The 12,945-nt window shown below is 41.7% G+C and overlaps 1 long non-coding RNA gene across 1 annotated transcript in view; it reads right to left on the bottom strand.

The window, feature by feature from the left end:
• LOC122465185 overlaps window positions 1–11,482 on the bottom strand; it is a 42,313-nt gene extending 30,831 nt beyond the window's left edge. Inside the window, exon 1 of the long non-coding RNA XR_006289833.1 lies at window positions 11,397–11,482. This is a non-coding gene — a long non-coding RNA (uncharacterized LOC122465185). The remainder of the gene's footprint in view (window positions 1–11,396) is intronic.
• Between the last annotated feature and the right edge of the window lie 1,463 nt (window positions 11,483–12,945).

The following is a 12,945-nucleotide window of genomic DNA, read 5'->3' as shown; positions in this document are numbered from 1 at the left end:
AGAGGCATCCTGTATCCCTTGGGGCATGGGATTGGACAGAGCAAGGACATGGCTGGTGGATCTGGAAAGATGCAGATTCAGTAGCAATTGCCCCAAAGGAGTAGTAGGAACAAAACAGCTCTGTGGCTTAGAATGGAAGATCCTTCCCCACTTAGCCTAACAGAGATCCCCAGTGCAGAGCCAGGTTATTCAGATAGTGAGCTATTATTAAACATTTTAGAGTCTTGCCGAAAAGCCACAAAGAGATACCGCTGCTCAGTTGTTCTCTGAGGCAAGGAGACAAGGAGCAAAGAACCCAGGACCCACAGGTCTTAAGGTGGGCCACAGAGTTGCCCTGGAGGGAGGAATTAGTGGACTCTACCACTCTGGGTGACCAGGAGCATTCTAGGAGGGGGCTATGTAAGTGTGACTACATTACTGTGTGATCTCAGTTTCAGTCTTGGTTTTCAGAAAATATATCCAGTCAATTTGTGGCTGATATAGAATCAGTGGGCAAGGAGGAGAAGGGGTGAAAGGGACCTCCTTTCCCTCAAACTGTTCTGCAGAGGAGACTGCTATAATTTGGCTGGTTGATTTGCTGAAGTTCAAGGGGTGGGCTCTGGTCCTCATTGCCCTAGAGTGGGTATGTCATACGTCTGGCTGAGGCCATGGCCTTGTACCCTCCTCTGCCCTATACACCAGACGATAGTCAGAAGGCTGATCTGGGGTAACAGGACCGAAGCCTGGATCTCTACCCAAAGGTAAAATCTTTCAAAAAATATATGAACAAAATCTTTTCAGCAATCTCAGATTTACAATGGAATGAAACAATACAAAATAGATTTTTCCCATAGTAAAAAATATTCTACCCAGGATATTTTTGCAGGGATACCTCAAAACCAGTTGAACTTTGAAACTTTAAACCCAGAGCACTTAAAGAGATTGTGTTTGTTTCTAAGCAATAAAAGACCTTTTGTTACAGGATGAAAAAGCTTCCTAACACCTGAGCTGTGCAAGCTCAGTAATACTTCCATAAAATGTTTCTGCAGAGTCAAGTTAGGGAAAAAAGTGAAAGTGGTCACAGAATTTGAGAAGTGCGACAGTTCAGCAAGCCTGAATGTGGGCTTGCATGCACAGAACATCTGCTTCCACAGTATGGTTACCTTTCTAGCTACTCCACAGAGGTCAATAACTCACCAACACCATCTCTTTACGCTTAGTTGTATGCGTGCTTAGGGTCCATAAAACACATGTACAGATCTTTTACATGCTCCCAGCACTTTTGGACCATCTGTCTCAGGGAGAGAATTGTAGTATCAAGAATATATAGCGTCATCACTTCTAAAACCACATTGGCTTTACTATAGGCTTCAAATGCATCTTGTTTGGGATCAGGCTAGAAAACAGTGGGCCAGATTCTCTATTGTGATGCTGGCTGCAGATGGGCAGCAGAAAATTCCCATGGTGTAGGGGAACTCCTTGCTGGTATAAATGTGCTGGATCTGGGTCCTGTTCTAACTGCTCGCTATCCCACCTGACTTCAGTGTAGGGGGTGTGTGTTGTGTCTGGGGAGGGAGGGAGCATGCAGAATTGGGGGGATGTGGAGGACTGGAGCTAGATGTATGCCAATTCGTTAGTGGCATATGGCCCAGTACTACAGAAAGAGTGCAACTTAGAGCAGCCTAGCAAGTGTCCTAAGCATCACCAGGACTGACACAAACCAGCCCTTAGGATCAGGTCTCTGATGCCTCCATATCTGACACAGGAGAGAACCTAGCTCACTGTCTTCATTGCCATGTTGAGCAGAACATTAATGGCTTGAGTAGAGCTGTGCAAATAGTTGATTATTCAGTTTTGTGACCTAACCAACAAAACTCAAAAAAATTATAATTTCATTTTCGGTTGAACAAAACATTTCCTTTAACCCAAAATACAGTGTAACGTTTCATGTTGAGTTCTTTTTCCTGTTCTACAAAATAAAATGGAAGTAAAACTGGAAACAAAACATAATTTTGAATAAAAAAACATCAAGATGTTTCATTTAGAAAATATCAAAATGACACATTTTCTTTTTTTCTGGATTTTTTTTGACGGAAAGAATTTGGTGAATTTGACACAAATTTGTGAAATGTTTCAGTCAACCTGAATCTGCCTTTTTCAACAAAAAGAAATTCTGTCAAAAAAATTTCTCTCGGCACTAGTCTTGAATTCTTAAATGTTTTCCTTTTCCACTTCTCATTCTGTGGTGTTGTTACTACCGAGTCCTTCTCAGTTCTGTTGTGTTTTTACTGTTCCCTAGAATGGATGGCACAGTGACCTTAATGCACCCTGTCATTCAGCAGTGAGCCTTAGGGTATGTCTACACTGCAATTAAAAACCCATGGGCTGGCCCGTGCCAGCTGACTCGGGCTCGCAATGCTTGGGCTGTGGGGCTGTTTAACTGCAGTATAGACATTTGCGCTTGTGTTGGAGCCAGGGCTTTGGGACCCTGCAAGGGGAGAGGGCCCCAGAACTCAGGCTCCAGCCTGAGCCTGAATGTCTACACCACAACTAAATGGCCCCTCAGCGCAAGCCCTGTGAGCCTGAGTCAGCTGGCATTGACCAGCCATTGGGTGTCTAGTTGCAGTGTAGACATACTGTTAAAATACAGGGCGCATGCTGCCCCTTCTATCTCTCTTGTTAGCTTATAGTCCTCATGATCCATTTCTTCTTTAATGTACAGTAAGCAGCATGAGCTGTGGGGTCTGAAGGCCACCACTCTGGGTCCTCTGAATTGGCTGCTCCACCTGATATTCTGGCCTCATGGACATTACTTTCTGCTCCACAATTATTGGAGTCCTTGAAGGGCTTTAGCAGTGGCAATATCTCTCCATCATTAAGTTATTTATTAAGTGTAATATCTAGAGGCCCAAACTGGGATTGGGACCCCATTGTGCTAGACATTCTACAGACACATTCTAAGAGGTGGTATGTGTTCGGAAAAGCTTACAATCTAAAGAGACAAGACTCACATGGAATGGGAGACAGGAAGTATTATCCCCATTTTACAGATAGGAAACTGAGGCCCAGAGAGATGATGTGACATGCCCAAGGCCACACAGGAGGGAGGATTGTACTGTAGTGGCTCTATACTAAGCCACAAGCACATGCAATTCCTAGGGAATCCACATTGCAGGGACATCACATTTGAGACAAATACTTAACAGTGCATTACTCATGAATTCACTTGTTAGTCTCTGGTAGTGTGCTAAGAATGTGCAAGGCACAAAGATGAGAGGGAAATGCATCTGCTACACATTTTAGACATATGTTAGTCTGTTGTTATTATCAAAATATTAATTAGACATAATTATTTTAGCTTTTAAGCACTAACAATATGGCGGTGGTGCATGATACCCAGATAAAGATAAACAGATAACAGCAAGATACATCAAACTATTATCTGTCTGTGATGTGGGTGAGTTAATGGTTCTAAGTGACCCTTCACTTTTTCATTTCCTCCCCTTGTCTAACCACAGTATGTAGCATTAAAAGCAATTTTTACATTTAATATAAAAGTGAATCACAGACACCACAGCACATGGTGATGCAGCATCAGGTCTTTCAAGAGGTTTTCTATCTAATGAGATAGACATGTCACCCATTGTAAGCAAATGGCAATGGGAAAGTACTGTGCAGAGCAGAGACTTGTCTAGATTAAGGGCTCCATTCTGGAAGATGTAGCTCTGCTCAGTGATTTGCAGGAGGTGGGAAGGACTTGCAAGGTTTGGCTCTATGTTATTTCACCTGAGTGGTGCTTCTAAAGTAACAAACTCTCATCCTCCTTCTCATGCTAAATAGTATTTTACATGACTAGTCCCCCCTTGGGATGATTTTTGGCCCAGGCATCACAGTGATGCAGTGTTGGAAGAGGGAGCAGGCAGCCCCACATACCCCCAGTGGTGCTGGAACACTTTTTATAGTGGGGGTGCTGAAAGCCAGCTAAGGAAACGGTAAAGCAGTGGTCCCCAAACTTGCGCCCCCCCCCCTTGTCCCTGTCCATGTCTCCCCTCCCCCCCAAAGCCGTGGCTCTGGGAGGAGAGGACAAGGACAGGGGAAAGGGGGGCAAGGCTGGGGCCACACCTGGGCACAGGTCTGGGAGCAGAGCCCCGGGCACGAGGACAGCAGCCAGGATCCCGGGTGTGGGGCCAGGAGCGGAGCCCCGGTCGCAGGCCGGGAGAGCTGCAGCACCACCTGCACCCCTAGTTCTCACGCCTATGCACACCGCTGTACCAGCTAACCACAGCATGACAGGTGGCATAGGCTTGGCAAAGCCGCTTTGTTGTGTCCACACACCCGAGTTGGTTAGAAGAGCAGGGAACGGGTAGAGCTAAGGCTTTGCCCCTAACAACGTTCCTGGTGTTGTAATTATGCTTCCTCATAGAGACGTGTGTGACAGTTATAGACCTGGCAAAGCGTTCTCTGTTCCCAGAGTAGTGTGGGGCTTGGAAGGGAGACTGGAATACTTCTTCCTCTTGGACTGCTCCAACACACAGCCCCTAGCACTTAAAACTGGGGGTGTTGTAAATAACAAAGAGGACTAGTCACTAGGGGTGAAAGTAATATTAAATTCTTACTGGTACGGGGGCCGGGCTTCAGGCAAAGGGGCGGGGCTGGGGGGGGTCAGCTTCCCCCAGCCAGCCCATCCGTGCTGCCTGGCCCCCACCGCCCGGGGCTCTGGTGGAGATTTAAAAGGATCTGGGACTCCGGCCACTGCACCGGTAGTGGTGGCGGTGGCCGGGAGCCCATGGCCCTTTTAAATCGCCAGCCCCCGGGCAGCTGCCCCTTTTGCCCCCCACTGTCGGTGGCCTGGGAGGGAAGGCGGCAAAAGGGGCAATGATGTTAAAGTGCTGCGGCAGCGCTTTAATGTCATTGCCCCTTTTGCCTCCCCCGTCAGCGGCCCTGCCGGTAGGGTAGGGGAAGGGGCAGCAACATTAAAGCGCCACGGTGGCGCTTTAACATGGGCTGCGTACGGGCTTCTTACCAGTACATCATACCGGCCCACTTTCACCCCTGCCAATCACTGATTCAGAGCAATCTGGGTCACTTGGTAAGCTGGGCACAAGCAAACAATAGGTGTTTTAATATGGCATTTACAGCATAGGATACTCTAACCTGGCAAGCAGTGACTCTGAAAAAGATGTGGGGGTTGTTGTGGATAATCAGCTGAACATGAGCTCCCACTGTGATGCTGTGGCCAAAAGGGCTAATGCCAATCTCAGGTATGAGTAGGGAGGTTATTTTACCTCTGTATTTGGCACTGGTACCACCACTGCTGGAATACTGTGTCCGAGTCTGGTGCCCACAATTCAAGAAGGATGTTGATAACTTGGAGAGGGTTCAGAGAAGAGCCATGGGGCTGATTAAAGGATTAGAAGACAGGTTTTCTAATCCTTTAATCACCCCCATGGCTCTTCTCTGAGCCCTCTCCAAGTTATCAGCATCCTTCTTGAATTGTGGGCACCAGACTAGGGCACAGTATTCCAGCAGTGGTGGTACCAGTGCCAAACACAGAGGTAAATAAAGAGCTCCATCTATTTAGCTTAACAAAGAGAAGGCTAAGGGGTGACTTGATTACAGTTTGTAAGTACTCAGATGGGGAACAAATATTTGATAACAGGCTCTTCAATCTAGCAGAGAAAGGTATAAAAGGATTCAATGGTTGGAAGTTGCAGCTAAACAAATTTAGCCTGGATATAAGGTGTATATTTTTTACAGTGAGGGTAATTAACTATTGGATCAGTTTGCCATGAGCTGCAGTGGCTTCTCCATCACTGGCAATTTTTAAATCAAGTTTGAGTATTTTTCTAAAAGATATTCTCTAGGAACAATTTGGGGAAAGTTCTCTGGACTGTGTTATAGAGGAGGTGAAACTAGATGATCACAATGGTCCCTTCTGGTCTTGGAATCTGTGAATCTATTGTGCGCTGGGACAAAAACCATGCTAGAGTCCATTCATTTTAATGGGATGACAGGTGGAGCAAGGGAAAAAACCGCAAGTAAGAATCAGATGTAGTGCCAGATTCTGATGCCCCAAAGAAGGGTGCCAGATTCTGATGCCCTTACATTCAACAGTACCTTACTCCACAATTTGTTCCACTGAGGTCACCAAAAAGTTATTTGCAGAGTAAGGTTTTATTAAACCAGAATAAGAGTATCAGAATCTGACTTGGATTTTTGAATGTCTGCATTAGGCAACCACTGCAAATCTAAAGGAGAAGGAGAGCGAGAGGGGAGAGGCCTTGCTCTTGTGTTTCTGTTTTCTTCAATGAAATGTGTTTTAGGGCCTTACGGGAAAACTCATGCATTTTTACTGACCAATATAAGAAGCCAGTTTAACTATATCCCTCCCATTAATACAACAAACAGAACTGAAGTGGGAAGACTCTGTAATTGCTTGTTTATTGAATTGAACAGATTATTAAAAGGTGCAATTAAAGATTAGGAAAGTATCTAGTGTCAAAGCAGGTAAAAGCATAGGCATCCCTACTGACCGCTTTTAAGGCGTTGCTATTCAATACAAAAACAAACGGTACTAGATTAAGTGCTGGGCACTCACATTACAAATTATACTAGTAATCTGGATTTCTCATTATAGAACCTTTGCCAAGTTCAGCCTATTGCCAAGGATGATTTAACTATTCAGAGTGTAAAGCTGAACTTGAGGCTCAGGGAGAAAGGACCTTAATTGCAATTTCATTGTTTTTTTCATGAAAAACTTAAATATTAGGCTGCCCTTCAAACCATAGGGGGAAAGATAAAATCTTTTCCATTAGCAGCTAAGTGTATATGAAAAAGTGATATACATTATATATTGTAGCTATATAAAGGCCAGACTCTGCCACCTGTACTGGGGTTGAATAATATCTTACTCCACAAGTTGTTCCATTGAAATCAGTGGTACTAGTCCTGGAATAAGGTACTGCTGATCCTGGGTATGGGTGACAGTATCTGGCTCAAGGGATATGTAGTTCTGAATTTCCAACACCTGATTAAGAGATAGGTATTCTTTTTTGTTATCAGTTAAGTTCTGAAGCAAATGGACTTTTAAGACATGCAGACTGGCAGGAGAGACATAAGGAAAAAAGGGGCACGGATGATAAATTTAAAAAAATGAAATGGCTGCACTGAATTATTATAATTCTTTTTCTTTATAATATTTTACTGCACAGTACATCTAAAACAACATTAAAGTCACCTAGTGAGATAACCTCATACAACAAGCACTAGTCTGCATATGCTTTATACTCATCAATGCATTTAATTTTTTTTCAAGAAAGAAACTTTAAATTGACCCATATTAGAAGTATTGATGTATGTTAAGTTAAAGCTGTACATCTGTTCTTGAAATTGTTTTTCTAGCAATTGTTATAGCAATAACATAAAAAGCCTTTTAAATCTTCATTAAAAGGATGAAAAAGAGGTATGCTGCTTGTTACTGGACCTTTGTGTTTAAGGCTTTCCTCCTATAGGCTGACTAGAACTGTATGCTGTGATTACTCCTGAGGGTTTTGTAAAAGGCTATGGAAACAATTTGATATGTATAGTTTATGATTAATGCTGTATTCATTGGTAAAGCTTATTTGGTGCCAAGTCTCCAACAACAGATTTAGATTGCTTAAAGCATTGCTGAGACAGAATTTGAGTAACACAAGCAGGCAAACAATTGTTCATAATATTAATATAAAATTGATGCTTCACTTAAATGTTTAAATCATTCAGTTATTAAGGACACAGCTAGTTTAAATGTCCAGACTAAAACTAGGATCTTTAGCTGCCGTTAGTTACATTTGCAGGGTTACCCCAGAATTTATTATCACATTGTTGCAATCTTTAAGTTATAGATGTCATTCTCGACTTAGCGTCATTCTGTTGAAGCCAGTGGAGTTCCACTGGTTGAGAATTTGACTACCTGATTCGTGATTATTGATATGATTATTGAAAATAGAGGTAGAATGATAGGTTGTTTTCCATGTGGATAGCTCTACAGAGATGCACAAAGAGAAAGGCTGCTCACTATCGTTGGGCAAACTGTAAACGTTAGCAACAAAAAGACCAAGTAGGTCACCCCCTGGATTCAGTAGTGTCCTGTACAATAATAGGAATGTTATAATAATGATGATAATAGTACAATTATTATTATTTATGTAGTGCCCAAAGCATGCTAGGAGCTGTAGAGGAAGTAAGAAAAAAGGGTCCCAGTAGAACCTATGGCCTGAATGGAGCACAGGCAGACAAAGAAAGAAGACAGACTACAATAAAAAGCAGTGAGGAATAATAGTGTATGTCCTGTTAGATACACAATTTTTTGATAGATTAATGTATTCTTCCCTATTTCCTTCCTATTATGAACAACATTTGGTCAAGGGATGAGAGCAAAAGTTTAAAGGGGCTGGTGGAGACAAATGTGTTTTCAGGAAAGATTTGAAAGAGGAGAGGGTAAAGGTGTAACAGACAAGGTCAGGAAGAGCCTTGGAATCCTGATGTAAAGGGCCAAGTGGAAACTCCCAGAACCGTCAGCTGTGACAACAGGGATTTACAAAATGCCAGTTGGTTGATACTGTAATTTTATTTCCACAGGCAGTCTTGGCATGAGTAGTATCAAAATAGGGAGGGTTTAGTGCACCAAAATCTAGGTTGGATAATGATCACATTACTTACTAATTCAACCTACATCTTATATTAATTATTATTATTAATAATAATTTTATTTTATCTCGTCAGATTGTCTTACTCATGTTGAGCAGTGCCTTATTCCACAACTATCATTTACCTCATTGGGGCTTTCGTGGTGTGAGGTACTATTCAACGTGACTACAATCATCTTGGTCTCAGAGCATTATTTCTTCTTCTTCTTAGCATTAATAAGGTTTACAAGGGTTAGGGAAGAAACAAACCAAACAAAAGAAGCAAAAATTCCACAAACAAACCGGCCCTATAAAAACACCAAGGAGGGTGAGAAAGGGACAGATACCAAAGAGAGAATATTTGATGCAGGGACAGGTGCAGTAATACTATCATATGCCCCCACAATGCATTACAAGTATTTGTAATTGCATTGAAACCCTACATTAACAGCTTGAGCTTTGGCAAGCGACTCTAGGCTCAGAGCCACAGGGCTCCCTTTTCTCATAGTGTACCTCTCCTAAGCCAGCCTGGTACAATCCAGTGATTAGCAGCGGGGCTAGTGCAGCTGTTGTGGAGGGAGAATATAGTGATGATATTGATGACATTGCTCATTTCTCCTGTAGGCTTAGAAATGGAATGAGGATTTGCCTTTCATCATTGCATCATCCATCTTATGCAGTCTGGCCTAGGTGCTGGCACTAAGCCTGCTGCTACTAATTTTATTCTCTCTTGATCTTTTTTGCTTCAGCTGCTGTGACTAAAAATTTACTATAGTATTCACTAAAAAAAGTTTTGCTAATATTGAAGGGGGGCTTTTATAGCTGGCACCCTAGAACCAGACCCTCTAGAGTGCTGCCGGTTGCCAATTTGTTTTGTTAGCATTTGCTGTTTTGAAAGAGCAATCTGTTACATATTTCTAACTCTCTTCTAATATAATGTACTGATTATTCAGTAAACAATGCATTTGTATTGTGAGATATTTGTAGTTGTATGTTGTATGCTGAAATAATACATAAGGCCTTGAATAGATAAGAAATAAGATTTCAAAATTATTTTTATGTTTTGCAGGCCAAACAACATTAGAAACCCACTTGTCCCTGATGGACTTTCAACTGTATTTTAGCATAGCTTTTAAAACTTGATTGTTACACCACTGTAGATGTGGCCTAAAAATCCAGAGGAGAATCAGAACAATACCAACTGGTTTTTATTAAGAGTGAGAGATTAAATCAACTCACTGGACCTGAAATTGCATGAGTAGGTGAGGCAAAATTCCAGTTCATCTTAGTTCCAAAATATTCCTTCTCTCACTGAAGTGCCAGAGCAGGACAGGAGATCACAAACATCACATCACATCAGAACAAATGCTCATTGCCTGATCATGAACAGGACACTGTAATCTAATAACTGCTGAGAGCTTTTTTAAACAAAAGAACTCTTGTATGGGCTGTCACTTACTTTACACCAAACCAAAAAATAAAATTAAATTAAAATAAAAATCTGAGTATACAGAAATTGTAACTGTAATAAGTAGATATGGGTGAATAATGCAAAATATGTTCTTGAAAATAGGCTTCAATTCAGCAGGCACATAGTCATGTCCTTGACTTTAAGAATATGAGTAGTCCCATCCCTATTCAGCAAAATATTTAAGCATGTGATTAAAGCTGAACACATAATTAAGTACTCTGTTGAGCTGAGGCCACAGTCACTTGAATTTTTCAATCAATCCTTGCATCTCTTTTGTGATAGTTTGCTGTGAATATCTAAGCAACTGGTCCTTATGGCCACAAATACTGACAAAAGAATATTCCAAAGTTGCACGGGTGAATATGCATGGCAGGCAAACTTTACATTATTTGCATGTGCAATTAACTGCAATGGAAGTACTTGTGCATCAGTACAGTTAGGAAACTGAAATATACCCCGTGTCTGATCTGCCCAGTGATGGCCGAACAACATGGCTTGGATTGCAAGTATGTTGATTCCTAGAATAATGATAATACAAAAATAGAAACAATTCAAACAGTTAAAAAAAAAATTGGTGAAGCTGTGATCTGCCGTTGGAAATGCCACCAGCAGAAAAAAGGGGCTATATTAATCAGGTAAGTGCTGTGTTGGGAGTTATTTGCTCACTTCTTGTCACTAGTTACTTTAACAGTTGTGTTTGCTTGACATGGTTATGTGGTGTATAGAATCTAAGTGAAAGTTGCCAAACTATTCTTATTTTATTATTACTGTTCTCTTTTGTTGTTTATGACTTTTGTTGTTGGTTTCAATACACTTGAAGCTGGGTGTGGTGAGCTGAAGCCCTCGCCCTGGGAGGAGGAATTCTCTATATCCCTTAGGTTACCAGCAGTGGTTACTACTCTTTTTCCCCAGGCTGCTTGAGTACCTTTCTGCTGCTTGTGTATTTAAGTCTGTTTTGCAAAAATAACATCAGGAGAGTGCACTGGACAATCCAAATCCTGCTTAGCTTAGTTTCATCAATTGTTGTTGTTTGTGTTGCTTAGGGTACCAAGGCGTTGCTGCTGCTGGCTTTTCCTTTCTGAGCTGCTCTAAAATCTGCTATCCACTCCTCCCTCCCCCCGTTGTAATATTGTACATAGAAACTAAATGAATTATTGCCAGATGACCCAAGAAGACTTGCTGGCATATCTACAGTGTGTTCCCCCCTCCCCTGAAATCCTTCTGTAGACCAACAGCAATGACATAAACAACATCAACAAAACACTTGCATCTGTACTTACATGTGTGTTCAGTTCATATTATCAATAATGACCCCAGCATGGGGCATTTCCTGGGTATTATGACCTCTTGAGGTAAATGGATGAAGACTATGCTGCAGTTTATGGTATCAGCTCCTTCCAGCTAGTACTTAATGCTCAGGAAATGCTCTGAGAACTTGCATATTCAATTGTGCAAATGATTGCTAATCACTCTTTGTACTATATGACCTAATCCACTTAGCAACATGATCACCAGATCCTGAACCATTTAAAGTTAACAGGAGCTTTGCAATTGGCTTCAATGAAAGTGCTAGGGATGTGCACAGAAATGCATAAATGAATTAGCTTAATTATATATTTTACAAATATTTTAGGAGCTCATTAAAATGCCATTATACTATCACCACTGAACTTCAGCTGGAGTGCTGAGTGTCTAGATATTTCAGGTACAGTTCTTTTCTTTAGAACTGCTGATGCATGACTATATGGATGGGTAGGCAGAAAGACAGGAGATTTTTTTTTGTATAGACACAAACTGAGATCAAAAAGAAAAGGAGTACTTGTGGCACCTTAGAGACTAACCAATTTATTTGAGCATAAGCTTTCGTGAGCTACAGCTCACTCAATAAATTGGTTAGTCTCTAAGGTGCCACAAGTACTCCTTTTCTTTTTGCGAATACAGACTAACACGGCTGTTACTCTGAAAACTGAGATCAGTGGTTAAACAGCTATTGAAATATTTTTCCAGACAGCTCTCTGGTTTTAGGTCTCTTTGATTTTGTTCATAACCATTTTTTTACTGCTCAGAACCCTCTAGACTTTCTGTGTCATAAAAATAAATTACGAGTCAGATCCTCAGCTAATGGAGATTGACATAGTTCCATTGTTTTCAGTGGAGCCATGTCGATTTATACCAGGTGAAGTTCTGGCCCTGTATTACTAGGTCTCGACTGTGTCATGTAGTCACAGCTCTGAGTAGGTGGTGGATTAGCACAGTCCTTGAAGAGGCTTGGGCATGGATTGTGCTTCCAGATGACAAAATCCCTCTCCAAGCTCCTCAGTACACACGGGGTGTGTCTCACAGGCCCTACCACCCCTTGCATGGGGCCCTCAAGGAGCTTGATCCACTACTGTTACTGGAAAAGTTCCCATAGACTTCAGTGGGCACTGGATCAGGCCCAAGGTGTCCTTTCACTTTCTCTACCCCTTGTGTCACATGTATGAATCAGGGACCTTATTATTTATTTCCTGCATGAACAGCAGAAATGAAATGGCGCTTTGCAGTGAATATCACATTAGGCCAGAGTTACTCGTATGAGAATGTTGCTAACAAGGCTGTACAATATTTACTGTAATCAGCATTCTTGGGGTCTGGGAACTTTTAGTTCAAAAGATACCCCACATGTTAAAGCAACATTCTAAAAAGAGTAGAGTGAAGACATTTTTTGTAACATGAAGCTTTATATTCCCAAGGAAGACCTTTTTAAATGTGTTTTCATAATAAATATCCATCCTCCTTAAAATTCTCAGATGTAATCAGATAGACAAAGCTACTGAAAAGCAGCTGCTC

The sequence above is a fragment of the Chelonia mydas genome, chromosome 3 (genome assembly GCF_015237465.2).
Source record: "Chelonia mydas isolate rCheMyd1 chromosome 3, rCheMyd1.pri.v2, whole genome shotgun sequence".
Classification (NCBI taxonomy): Eukaryota; Metazoa; Chordata; order Testudines; family Cheloniidae; genus Chelonia; species Chelonia mydas.
The sequence above is the reverse complement of the archived record's forward strand: the minus strand, read 5'-3'. Positions and strand labels throughout refer to the sequence as shown.